Raw genomic sequence first — 12,595 nt, 5'->3', positions numbered from 1 at the left:
TAGATTTTAGTCAAAATCAAACCTTTATTTAAAGACAAAAAATTTTAATATAAATTGGAGAATGGTAAGTAACCCAAATTGGTAATTGAAACAAAGATGGACTGACAAATAAAATTTACCAGTTTACATTTACGGGTATCAAAACACAAAGAGAAGTATCTTTTAATATCAAAATTCACAAAACAACCAAGGAATTCCAGATTACCTGATAAATTTAAAATAAATACATATAAAGAGTATTAAAAGCTAAAAACAGAGTAACAATGGGTTTGTGAACAAATATAATTCTAAATTTTTATTTGTTTGAAAGGGAGAACTTTAAAAAGTCCAGTGAAGTAATTCCAAAACAAAAATAAAAAAGAAAGATTAATAAAACTTTCATCTACCTATGTTATCTGGGTCATCTGTTAAAAATAGACATTGGGTCAGATTTCAGAAATTCTGATTTTCTTGAGCTAGAAAAGGTCCCAGAAATCTACATTTAACAAACGCCCAGATGATTAAAAAAAAAAAAAAAAAGGCCCATCTAAATTGAAGAATCACATATTACAAAATAAGCATGGTCAGCTCACACCCAATCCCACAGCCTGTCTACCTCTCTGGGTAGAGGGAAGGAATCTTTATACTTCAAAGGATGAGAGGCAGGACTGGGGATGTACTTCAGTAGTTAAGTGCTTGACTCTCTTGTACAAGGCCCTGGCTTCAATCCCCAGTACTGCCAAGAAAAAAGAAGCAAAGGATGAGAGGCAAAACAGGCAAATAAAAACAAGGAGAGATGAAGACAAACATAAACTGACAATCAGAAAATTTGAATTAGAACAACTGAACTGATGTTTTACAATTACATAAATTTGTAAAAACAAGGTACCCTGAAGACTGAAATTTTTTCTTGCATAACAAACTGGCTTTGTAATTGGACCTTAGACCCATTCTTGATAGTGAGTTAAACTGTCACAAAGAACAAACTCACAAGAGCTCTGTGTCCTCACAGTAATGACAAGTATCTCGGATTCATATGTCTTAGGGATTCTCCACAGGGATCTGTAACTGTCTACAGACCATTTGTCTAAAGAGTGAAAACTATTATCTTTACACAAATTGGGACATAAAAACTACAACTGCTAATAAAGTAATAATTGTTCATTTGCAAAGTTTGAATATTTTCTTTTAACTAGAATATGTAAATAGAACAAGAATGTGACTGATTGATAGAAAGGAAGAAAAATCTCCCAAAGCCTCAAAGTCAAAGAAAAACTGAGGCCAAATACATACACTAGGAATTCAGCACATGACATCTTCTGTAGTTTATTCACAGTTCTGACTTGTGCAGTTCTACTTTTGATTCTTTGACTTCTCAATGGTACAAAAACAATACACACTCAGTAAAAATAGTAATTCAAATCTTTATTTTTTTCCTGGCTAACCATGTACAGTAGGATATGCTGGGAGATGCTGGGCAGCAATGGTAAGCCACAGCACACAGTTAGCTGCCTGGCTGGGAGGGGTAAATAGCAAATACTCTGTAGGAGACTGTTTTTGCTAAGCTGTCATATCTGGTAAATTAGGCGGATTAAATACATTTTTAGCCTGTGGTATGTTTAACTTATGACACATTAATCAGGACATAACCCCATCATTAAGTTGAGGAACATGTGTAACTTCAAGAAAGAAGATAAACAGCAAATTTGCAAAACTCTAATTTCATATGTAAACATGAAAACAAATTACATAGAAGCTGAAAAGTTAAAAAAAAATTAGAAGAGTATATCCAAATACATCAAAATAATGTCTAGCCATATAATGTTCTGCTACAACAGTCTCAGAAATTTAACATGAAGTAACTTCTTTTTTTTCCTTTGGCATTACTGGGGTTTGAACTCAGGACCCTTGCACTTATTAGGCAACCAGTCTACTACGTGAGCCATGTCCCTAGCCTTTTTTGCTTTAAGTTATTTTTCAGATAGAATCTCACGCTTTTACCCTGGACTAGTCTCAGACTGTGATCCTCTTACTTAATATGTTTATACCACCCAACTGGGATTACAAGCATGCACTACCACACTGGGACAAAATAACTTTTTGTTTTGCAGTATTGGATCTTGAACTCAGGACCTACACCTTGAGCCATTCCATCAGCTCTTTTTTTGTGAAGGGTTTTTTTGAGATAGGGTCTCGCAGAACTATTTGCCTGAGCTGGCTTCAAACCATGATCTTCCTGATCTCTGCCTCCTGAGTAGCAAGGATTACAGGCATGAGCCACCAGCACACAGCTACAAAATAACTTCTTAAAGTCTTTTAACCCACTATTAAAATCAGAATTCCAACAACTCTCTAAGCATTTCTTAGAACTGCCAAAACTTCAAAACTTCCAGAAGAGATAATGATCATTTTAGCCCAATTCTATCATTTTCAAGAAACAGGGGTACAAAAAAAAAAAAAAAGGAAAAAAAAAGGAAGCAAATACACACATTTAGGATCTTAGTCTCCAGTTTCAGTATTCCTTATAAAAGGCAAGTTTTTGTTACATTTACCCCATATGGTTTATAAGTCAATATTCTCAGGAGAACATATATGCCATCTGAAATCAAATATGCTTCAAAATTTTACAAATCATTTTTTTGTATTGTGCTATCCTCTGCAATTAAAATTTGTTCTAAAGTCAGATAAAAGTATCTAAGAAATGGAAGCAATTGCCTGATCAAAGAATAATACAAGTAAATATGTGAAGCAAATATTTAATTCTTGTACTGACTCCATGCTTTAGTATCCTTTACTATAAGGTATGCAAGACAGCTTTTCAACTGTGAGGAAATGCCTTGACAGACCAATGTAACTTGATCTTTATCACTTTAGTTACCAAGAATTCAACTCCTGAGGGAAGAAATGTTTCTACTTCCACTGGACTTTCCAAATACAATAGTGTGCACATCACTGTTGCCAAGTCGTGAATACAGATAATGACAATGCACTACATACTTCAAAAAAACCTAGAAAAGGGGCTTTTAATTGCTCTCACCAGAAAGAAATGATAAATGTTGATGAATGTTTAGTATGATATGAACATTATACAATGTACAAGTGTATCAAAACATCCCATGGTATCCCATAAATATACATAATTTCATGTTTATTAAAAAATTAAAACTAAAAAATAGGAACAATTAAAAACTGAAAAGACTTCTATGAAGCTGATATGAGGGATAGTGAATAATGAAATTAGGAACTAATTTTTGCAATCACCCTTATTAATAACATTTGACATTGTAAACTAAGAGTACTCGTGACATGACTTTTTTTGGCGAGACTGGGGTTTGAACTCAGGGCCTCATACTTGCTAGGTAGGCACTGTACCACATGAGCCATTCTGCCAGTCCTTTTTTGTGTTAAGTATTTTTCAAGATATGGTCTCGCAAACTATTTGCCCAGGCTGGCTTTGAACCATTGTCCTCCTGATCTGTACATCCTAAGGAGCTAGATTACAGACGGGAACTACCAGCACCCAGCTTTTTTTCTTTTTCTTAAAGAGAAAGAAAAGGGGAAGTTGAAGCAAGAGGAAAAAAGAAAAAAAGAAAAAAGAAAAAGACACTACAATTATTTAGGTGATATATTTTCTGTATATCAATACATTATTTTCCCTAAGTCTACTGTTCAAAAGAAAATTTCTTGACTGGGTCCATGGGTCAAGAGGTCAATGGAGTACTTGCCTGGCAAACATGAGGTCCTAAAGTCAAACCTACTACCACCAAAAACAGAGAAGGGGAAGGAGGTAGGGGGAAGGAAGTAGGAAGGGGAATGGAAAGCGAAGAAAAGAGAAAATTTCTGAAGAACATTCACTTTAGGTTGTGTAACTGACAACAGTCTTCAGGATAGGATACAGATCCACCTGAGAATGCATGAAGATCTTCAAAGTATATATGGACACAGAGAGCTTTAGGAAATCAATCCCCAAATACAAAACCTTCCATGTTTCTCTTTCCCTTTTTAATTTTTTTTTTTTGCAGTACTGGGGAGCTTGAACTCCGGGCCTACACCTCATTCCAACAGCCCCCTTTTGTGAAGGGTCTTTTTGAGATAGGGCCTCACAGAACTATTTGCCTGGGCTGGCCTTCCAACTATGATCCTCCTGATCGCTGCCTCCTGAGTGGCTAGGATTACAGGCATGAGCCACCAGGTGCCTGGCTTTCTCTTTTCTAAGACTGATATGCTTACCATTCATCACTCCATTTTCTTTCAAATTTCTAATCTTACTTTTTATATGGATGAGTGGAAAATGTGTTTTTTTATGTAAACAGAAGTTAACCTTAATGCATGGCCCTGGAGTGTACAAGTCTGGTACAACAAAATAAAGCAATATAAACAACTGCCGTTTGAAAAACTGAATGGCTCTAAAATAACTATGAAGTAAAACCTTTCACAAGTGAAGAAGTCCTCAATTCTATGAAATGAATAGAAGGAAGGGTATGAAACTAAAAAACAGAAATGGAAAGAAAACTAAAAACGCCATAATCATTAGCAAATTGACATAATTCTCTCTATATTAAACAAGTTATTTTGAAATGATTTTAATATGAAAAATTTAAGAAGATCTGAACACCCAATTAAAACATTAAAGAATAAAGTAACGTGTGAAAATTTCAGAATACATATGCGTCAAAACAAAAGATTATGTGTAAAAAGTGACAATGATTGCTTGCAGAATAAGGAAAATTTTGAAAAAACTGGGTTTCACAGACAATACTTTCATAATACTTAATCCTTAAGTAAAAAACAAATAATGACTGATACACCTCAGATTAAAACATAAAAGGGAAGAAATAAAAGGAATACAAATAGGTAAAGAAACTGTCAAAATATCCTTATTTGTAGACGATATGATCCTATACCTTAAAGACTCAAAAAACTCTATCCAAATACTCTTATTAGACACCATAAACAGCTACAGTAAGGTGGCAGAATACAAAATCAACTTACAAAAATCATTAGCTTTTCTATACACCAACAACAAACAAACTGAGAAGGAATATATGGAAACAATTCCATTCACAATAGCCCCCCAAAAAATCAAATACCTAGGAATAAAGTTAACAAAGGATGTGAATGAGGAGAATTATAAACTCCTGAAGAAAGAGATCGAGAAAGACTACAAAAGATGGAAAGATCTCCCATGCTCATGGATCAGCAGAAACAACATAGTAAAAATGGCTATACTACCAAAAGCAATCTACATGTTTAATGCAATTCCCATCAAAATCCCAATGACGTTCATCACAGAGACTGAAAAATCTACTATAAAGTTCATTTGGAAACACAAGAGACCACAAATAGCCAAGGCAATACTCAGCAAAAAGAGCAATGCTGGACGCATCACAATACCTGACTTCAAGCTATATATATTACAAAGCAATAGCAATAAAAACAGGATGGTACTAGCACAAAAACAGACATGAAGACCAGTGGAACAGAACAGAGGACCCGGATATGAATCCACACAGCTATACCCACCTCATTTTTTGACAAAGGTGCCAAAAACATACGATGGAGAAAAGATAGCCTCTTCAACAAATGTTGCTGGGAAAAGTGATTACCCATCTGCTAGAAACTGAAACTAGATCCATGTCTATCACCCTGTACTAGTATCAACTCAAAATGGATCAAGGACCTAAATAACAGACCTGAAACTCTGAGGTTACTACAGGAAGGAGCAGGAAACACTCTGGAAATAATAGGTATAAGCAAAGACTTCCTCAATAGAACCCCAACAGTCTAGCAACTAAGAGAACAAGGATGACAAATGGGCCTTCATAAAATTAAAAAGCTTCTGCACAACAAAAGAAATGTTCTCTAAACAGAAGAGAACACCCACAGAGTGGGAGAAAATATTTGCCAGCTATACATCAAACAAGGGACTGATAGCCAGAATGTACAGGGAACTTAAGAAACTAAACTCTCTGAAAATCAATGAACCAATTAAGAAATGGGCAACTGAACTAAACAGAACTTTCTCAAAAGAAGAAATTCAAATGGCCAAAAAACACTTAAAAAAATGCTCACCATCTCTAGCCATAAAGGAAATGCAAATCAAAACCACACTAAGATTCCACATCACCCGTTAGAATAGCCAGCATCAAAAACACCACCACCAACATGTGCTGGCGAGGAGGTGGGGAAACAGGAACCCTAGTCCACTGCTGGTGGGAATGCAAGCTGGTGCAACCACTCTGGAAAAAAATTGGAGACTTCTTAAAAATCTAAACATAGATCTGCCATATGATCCAGCAATCCCACTCCTAGGGATATACCCAAAGGAATACGACACAGGTTACTCCAGAAGCACCTGCACACCCATGTTTATTGCAGCACTATTCACAATAGCCAAGTTATGGAAACAACCATAACTTGCCCCACTATTGATGAATGGATCAAGAAAATGTGGTACTTGTACACAATGGAATTTTACTCAACCATGAAGAAGAATGAAATCTTATCATTTGCAGGTAAATGGATAGAACTGGAGAACATCATTCTGAGCGAGGTCAGCCAGCTCAGAAGACCAAAAACCGTATGTTCTCCTTCATATGTGGACTTTAGATGTAGGGCAAATGCAGCAATGTGGTTGGACTTGGATCACATGACAAAGGGAAAGCACATATGGGAGATATAGGAATAGGTAGAAAACCCAAAACAAAAAAGCATTTGTTGTCCCCACTACAGAGGAAATAATACAAAAACCTTAAAGCAACAGAGGTTATCATGAGAAGGGGATCAGTAACCAGAGTAAAGATCAGTTAGAGATGAATCAACATGGGTCATAACACATGTGTACACAAAAGCAATGCTAGGAATATTTCTGCATAGCTACCCCTAACTTAACTAGCAAAACCATTTTGTCTTCCTTATTATGCTTGTGTCTTTTCTTCAACAAAATTAGTGATGAGGGCACAACAGGACCTGCCTGGAACTGAGGGAGGGAGGAGGGGAGAGAATGAGGGAGGGGGGCAGGGGAGAGTAATGACCCAAACAGTGTGTGCACATGTGAATAAATGAATAATTTAAAAAAATGTAAAAGGCTCCTCATGTAGTAACACTGACAACAAAAAAGAAATAAACTAAAAGTATATACAATTCTTGAAAGCTAATGAAGTGAAATCAAGTAACAACTGAGCCCCCAACTCAGCTAAATTCCTGGTTTAGAACAAAGAGATCAACCTCTCATACTTCGTCCTTGAAGAATGAGAAAGCCAGACTGATTAAGGAGAAAATACTTTAATTACTCTAGTCTCTGTGCCACTCTCTTTATTTTTCTCACGCAGTGGTACTAGTAGTTGAACCCTGGGCTTCACACATGCTAGGCATGCACTCAACCTCTGAGGTACATCCCGAGCCCCTTTGCTTTTTATTTTATTTTGAGACAGGGTCTTACTAAATTTCTCAGACTGGCCCTGAACTCCTGTTTCAGCACGCTCCCCACCCTCCAAGTAGCTAGGATTACAGGCGTGTGCCAGAATGCCTGGTCCTACACTTGAGTACTCTTGAATTATTATATCTGCATAATTTTTAAAAAAAATTACAAGACATACAAAGAAGTAGAAAAGCCAAGGAAAAAAAGGTGGGAGGGTGGAATTCAGATGATCCAGATGCTGACGTAAGAACAAAGGACTTTAAAATTTAATTACTACAAATTGTTAGAGTTGAAAAGTGAATGAAATGAGTAAAATAATGGAGAATTATAGGGCTAGGGGATGTGGCTCAGTGACAGAGCACTGGCCTAGTATGCATGGTTCCATCTCAGCACCACCAAAGAAAATAGAAAAAAAGAAAAGAAAGAAAGGAGGAGGGAGGAAGGGAGGGAGGGAGGAAGGAAGGAAGGAAGGAAGGAAGGAAAGAAGGAAAGAAAAACAAGTTTTCCAAGATGGAGAATCATAGAAAAGATGTCAAAAGAAATATAAAGGCTACAAATTATAAATATGGCTGAAATTTTAAAAATTCAACCCAAAGAAAATAACACTCTTTGCGACTAGGAATAGACTGCACACAGCAAAGCAAAGAACTCAGAGACAGTTCAGCATACATTACTTAAACTAGGAAAACAGAAAAAAGGAAAAAGAAATTAATTAAAATGATACACAGAAAAATGAGAAAATATAAAAGAACATCAGAAATTCATGGGATATGAAACCTTGTAACGACATTATGACAAGAAAACCAACGAGAAAACAAAATATAAAATGCTGAATAAATAATGGTTCACTGTGCTCAAAAAGTAGGTATTCCAATTCCATGGCACTCAAGGAAAAATGTAAAGAAAATGAAACACAGTCACATTACTGAAAACCAATGTCAAAAAGGATAATTTTAAGGGTCTGGGTGTGGTAGTGCAGGCCTGTAATCTCAGGTACTAGGAAGGCACAGGTAGGAGAATCATGGTCCAAAGCTGGCAAAGACATAAGGAGGGACCTGATCTGAAGGGGGGGCGGGCGGAGGGAAGCAAACAGACTGTGGGCATGGCTCAAGAGAGATTCTAAATTCAATCTAGTACTGCCAATAAAAACATTATACTATCTTTAGAACAGAAAAATTATTTCATCAGAAACAAAGAAAGCCAAAAGACAATGAAAATATTCTTAAAGCACTAAGCTAAAAAAGAAAAAAAGAAAAACTTCAGGCTGTATATAGAGCATAACCATCAACTTTACAACGAATAGTAAAGAAAGTCCTACAGATGGAAGGAAGATGAGCCAAATGGAAGACCAGCTATAAGAGGAAAAAAATGAGGAGCATGTGAAAGGCTAAATATTGGGATTTTTAAAAAAAGAAGAGGCTTTAAAAAATTTTTTATTGTCATATTATTGTTGTCCTGCGTGTATATTATTGCATTTACAAAGTGCTTATAATGTATCTTAGAGAAAGAAAGTTTGTTGGCATTGTATCTCCAAAAGATTGCTATTAACTTTTAAAACAAAAGTAACAATTTTTAGTGGAATTTGAACCAAAAACCCAGAAATTTAGTAAACTAATTTTAAAGCTTTACATATTCCTTAAAGTGTCATACTTATATTCAAGTTAACTGTAAACACAGTTTTTGAAGTAGTGCTGTAAATTTAAGGCTGACTATAAAAATAAAAAGGTTTTGTAATCTGCACAAGAACTCTAAAAGTACAATGTAAAGTACGTAAAAAATAAGTAAGATAAAGTGGCATACAAAATGTCAATGATTCCTATAACAGGCAAAAGAGAGATAAATGGAATAGTAACCAGATGGTAAAAATGAAAAATAAGTACAGTGGTCTAGACTAAAACCTAGCCATATCAATAATTATATTAGGAGTTACGAGTGTAGCTCAGTGGTAAGACTACTTGCGAGTGAGCCCCGGGTTCACCCACAGTACCACAAATATGTTTATTAAATTTAAATGAAAATCACTATCAATTTAAAAAAAAAAAAAGACACACAAATTGAGCATCCACTCTTGGCTAAGAGGGACTAGATTTACATTATTACTTTAAGCAACAAAATATCAAATCAACTGTATGAAACAATGGCTGTCAAAGAAAGAATCAAAAATATCACATTCCTAACAACTGCAGTTTAAAAAAAAACTGAGGCAAAATTGGTATTGTCTCCCTTAAAAACAAGCTTCAAGACAATCAAACTACTTCCAGGTAATGTGTATCAGAGCACAGTTCAGAAATGTGTAACAAAATATAAAAATGAACAACACTATTCAGTAATGTATGTTAATAGAAATTAACATACAGGTAAAGAGGTAGGAAAATACATCTCATGAGGAAAAGTCAATCTATATGAACAGATACAGAAATGACTCAAGCCGGGCATGGTGGAGCATGAGTGCACTCACTTCTGGCATTCAAGAGGCTGAGGCAAAAAGACCATGCTTGAGGCCAGCCTGAGCTACATAGCACGTGAAAGGCCAGTCTGGGCTACGGAGCAAGACCCTGTCTCAAAAAAACAAAAATCAAAATCTTGTAGAAATGACGTGGATAACAGAAATAGTAGACGCATATTAAAAATTAGTGTAAGCATGCTAAAGAGACATGGAAGATAAAAAAGACTGGTCAACTTGAAAACATCCATAGAAACTATCCAAAATGGAACACCATAAACACAACTACCAAACAAAACTTAACAGTTCACATCAGTGACCCATGGAACAACTTCAACCAGCCTAAGAAATATGCAGCTCCAGTTTCCAAAGGGTCAACAAGGAAACAAAACAAATTTGAAGAAATAATGGCTGAAAAATCTCTAAATCTTATGGAAACTATAAGCCCAGATCCAACAAGTTCATAGAACCCCACAGACAAAAAACAAGAAAGAGGGGAATCCTGTAACAAGACACTTAATAATCAAAATGCTTAAAACCATGAAGAGTATTTAAACTGGGAGAGACATATTTCATTCAGAGGATGAGAGACAAGAAATGATAGTAAACCTCTTATCAGAAAACAATGCTAGCCAAAAGGCAGTGAAACAAAATCCTGGGACAATTTTTTTTTTTTATTGGCAGTATTGGGGTTTGAACTCAGGACTCTGCACTCACTAGTGCAACAAAATTCTTTTAAAATCCTACCTACAATTCTGTAGTCATGTGAAAGCACCTTTCAAACACAAAGGTGAAAAAACAACTTTGTCAATAATATAGAAGAATTATAAACTATAGAAGAGGCTCAAGTAGTAGAGCACTTTCCTACCAAGTGCAAGGCCCTGAGTTCAAATCACAGTAATGCCAAAAAAGAATTTTTTTAATAAAATATAAAAACTAATTTCTCAAAAGCAGCCCTGCACCAAGGAAATGATAAAGGGGCTGGGGTAGGGGGCAAGCATGGCCCAAGTGGTAGATTAAAAAAAAGGAAAGAAAGAAAAGAAATGATAAAGGATGCCTTTTAGAAAGAAAAAAAAATGGTAACAGACAGAAACCTGATCTACAAAAAGAAATGAGAGTGCCCAAAATGATAAAGAAATGGGCTAATATAAGATGTGAAAATAATTTCTGTAAGATAGTAAGATATAACCTACTTATTAAAGTACAATTAGTTAACTATGTACAGCTTGGCATCCATGGGTACATGTGGTCGAAGCCACATGAAATAAATGCATGAATAAGGTAGAGCTTACTGTATTGTGGGGTTTGTAACATAAGTAGAAGCAAAATAAATAGTAGCAATAAATAGTACAAATGACAAAAATAGTACAATGATTAGGACAAAAGAAATGGAAGTATACTATTAAAAGGATTTTATAATATAGACGAAGCATATTACTTGAAGATAGAATGTGTAATAATTACATTAAGAAACCAAAAGTAAACACTATAAAACATAACCAGAAGTTATAGCTGATAAGCCAAAAAGTAGGCAAAATTAAATCATCTAAAATCATATACATTACCTTTGAGCCACAGTGCACTTCAACTAGAATCCAATTACCAAAATATTTGGCAAAGTAGCATTACCCAAAATAAATTCTCATTCTGTCAATCTTTTTCAAATCATTAAGAAAAAACCCATTACGAACATAGACCCTGAGTGTGAATATGTAGTTCACCAAACATGAAACCAAAATGATCAAGCAAATGAAAAAACTTTCAACTTCACTAGTAATCACAGAAATGTAAAAAGACACAAAATAGCATTTGCTATCAAATTGGCAGAACTAAAAAAGAGAAAGTACTAAGTGTGTCTAAGAAACCACAGAGTCATTAGGCAATCTCTAACAAGAAAAGCAATCTGTCAATATCTAATAAGATTAAAATGTGCACTCTCATTACCTGTTACTAGCCATTCCACTTCTAAAAACAAACTTAATTGTATATATATATGTATACACACACACACACACACACACACACACACACACACACACGAGAACAAGAAGACATGTATAACCACACTAAATGCAGTACTGAGTCTCTCAACTAAAAGTAAGTGCCAAATCAATAGCAAGAGAAATGATTACCATAGAGAAGCTAAACTAGACATATATCAGTATGAACCTCAAGAAGTAAACAAAGGTATATGTCAAAAGGAAAATTATAGTATGTATACAAACAATAATTTATATAGATGTATTTATATATTTACATATATATGGAAAGCATATATATGCTTGAGAAATGGTTACTCTGGGAGAAAGTAATGAAATGAAACGGCTCTAAGTACAAAAGACACCTAACTCTCAAAACTCACATCTAAGACAAAGTGTTAGCATTCATTAAAACTGATTAGTATGTCACAGACTCTTATTGTGTGAGTCAAATAAGAAGGGATCATGAATTTCATCTGCTTATTGAACAGTCTTTCAACTGATCCTGTTTGCAGCCTTTATTATATGACATACCTGATACTCCCAATCCCAAAACCTCTGTTCAACAATATAGTTCTTAGCTTTACTCCCACTGCTGGCTTAGTGTACAGTTTTTTTTCAGATCTAAAAAATGTATTTCTAAATATCTACTACTTTCTGTCCATCTGGTTTACGGCTTACAAAACATTCCTGCTATTGACTCATCTCACATTTTCTTTGCCTCCACAAAACTGTATTATTATTTTCATAGTTCAAAAGGAAGCAAGGTAACTA

General features: G+C 35.1%; 1 protein-coding gene across 6 annotated transcripts in view; it reads right to left on the bottom strand.

Annotated features, from left to right (window-relative positions):
• Positions 1–12,595, bottom strand: part of Cop1 (COP1 E3 ubiquitin ligase) — a 197,551-nt gene that overhangs the window by 152,326 nt on the left and 32,630 nt on the right. The window lies entirely within an intron of this gene.

This window comes from Castor canadensis, chromosome 11 (assembly GCF_047511655.1).
Source record: "Castor canadensis chromosome 11, mCasCan1.hap1v2, whole genome shotgun sequence".
Taxonomy (NCBI): domain Eukaryota; kingdom Metazoa; phylum Chordata; class Mammalia; order Rodentia; family Castoridae; genus Castor; species Castor canadensis.
This window is presented reverse-complemented; position numbering and strand designations above follow the sequence as displayed.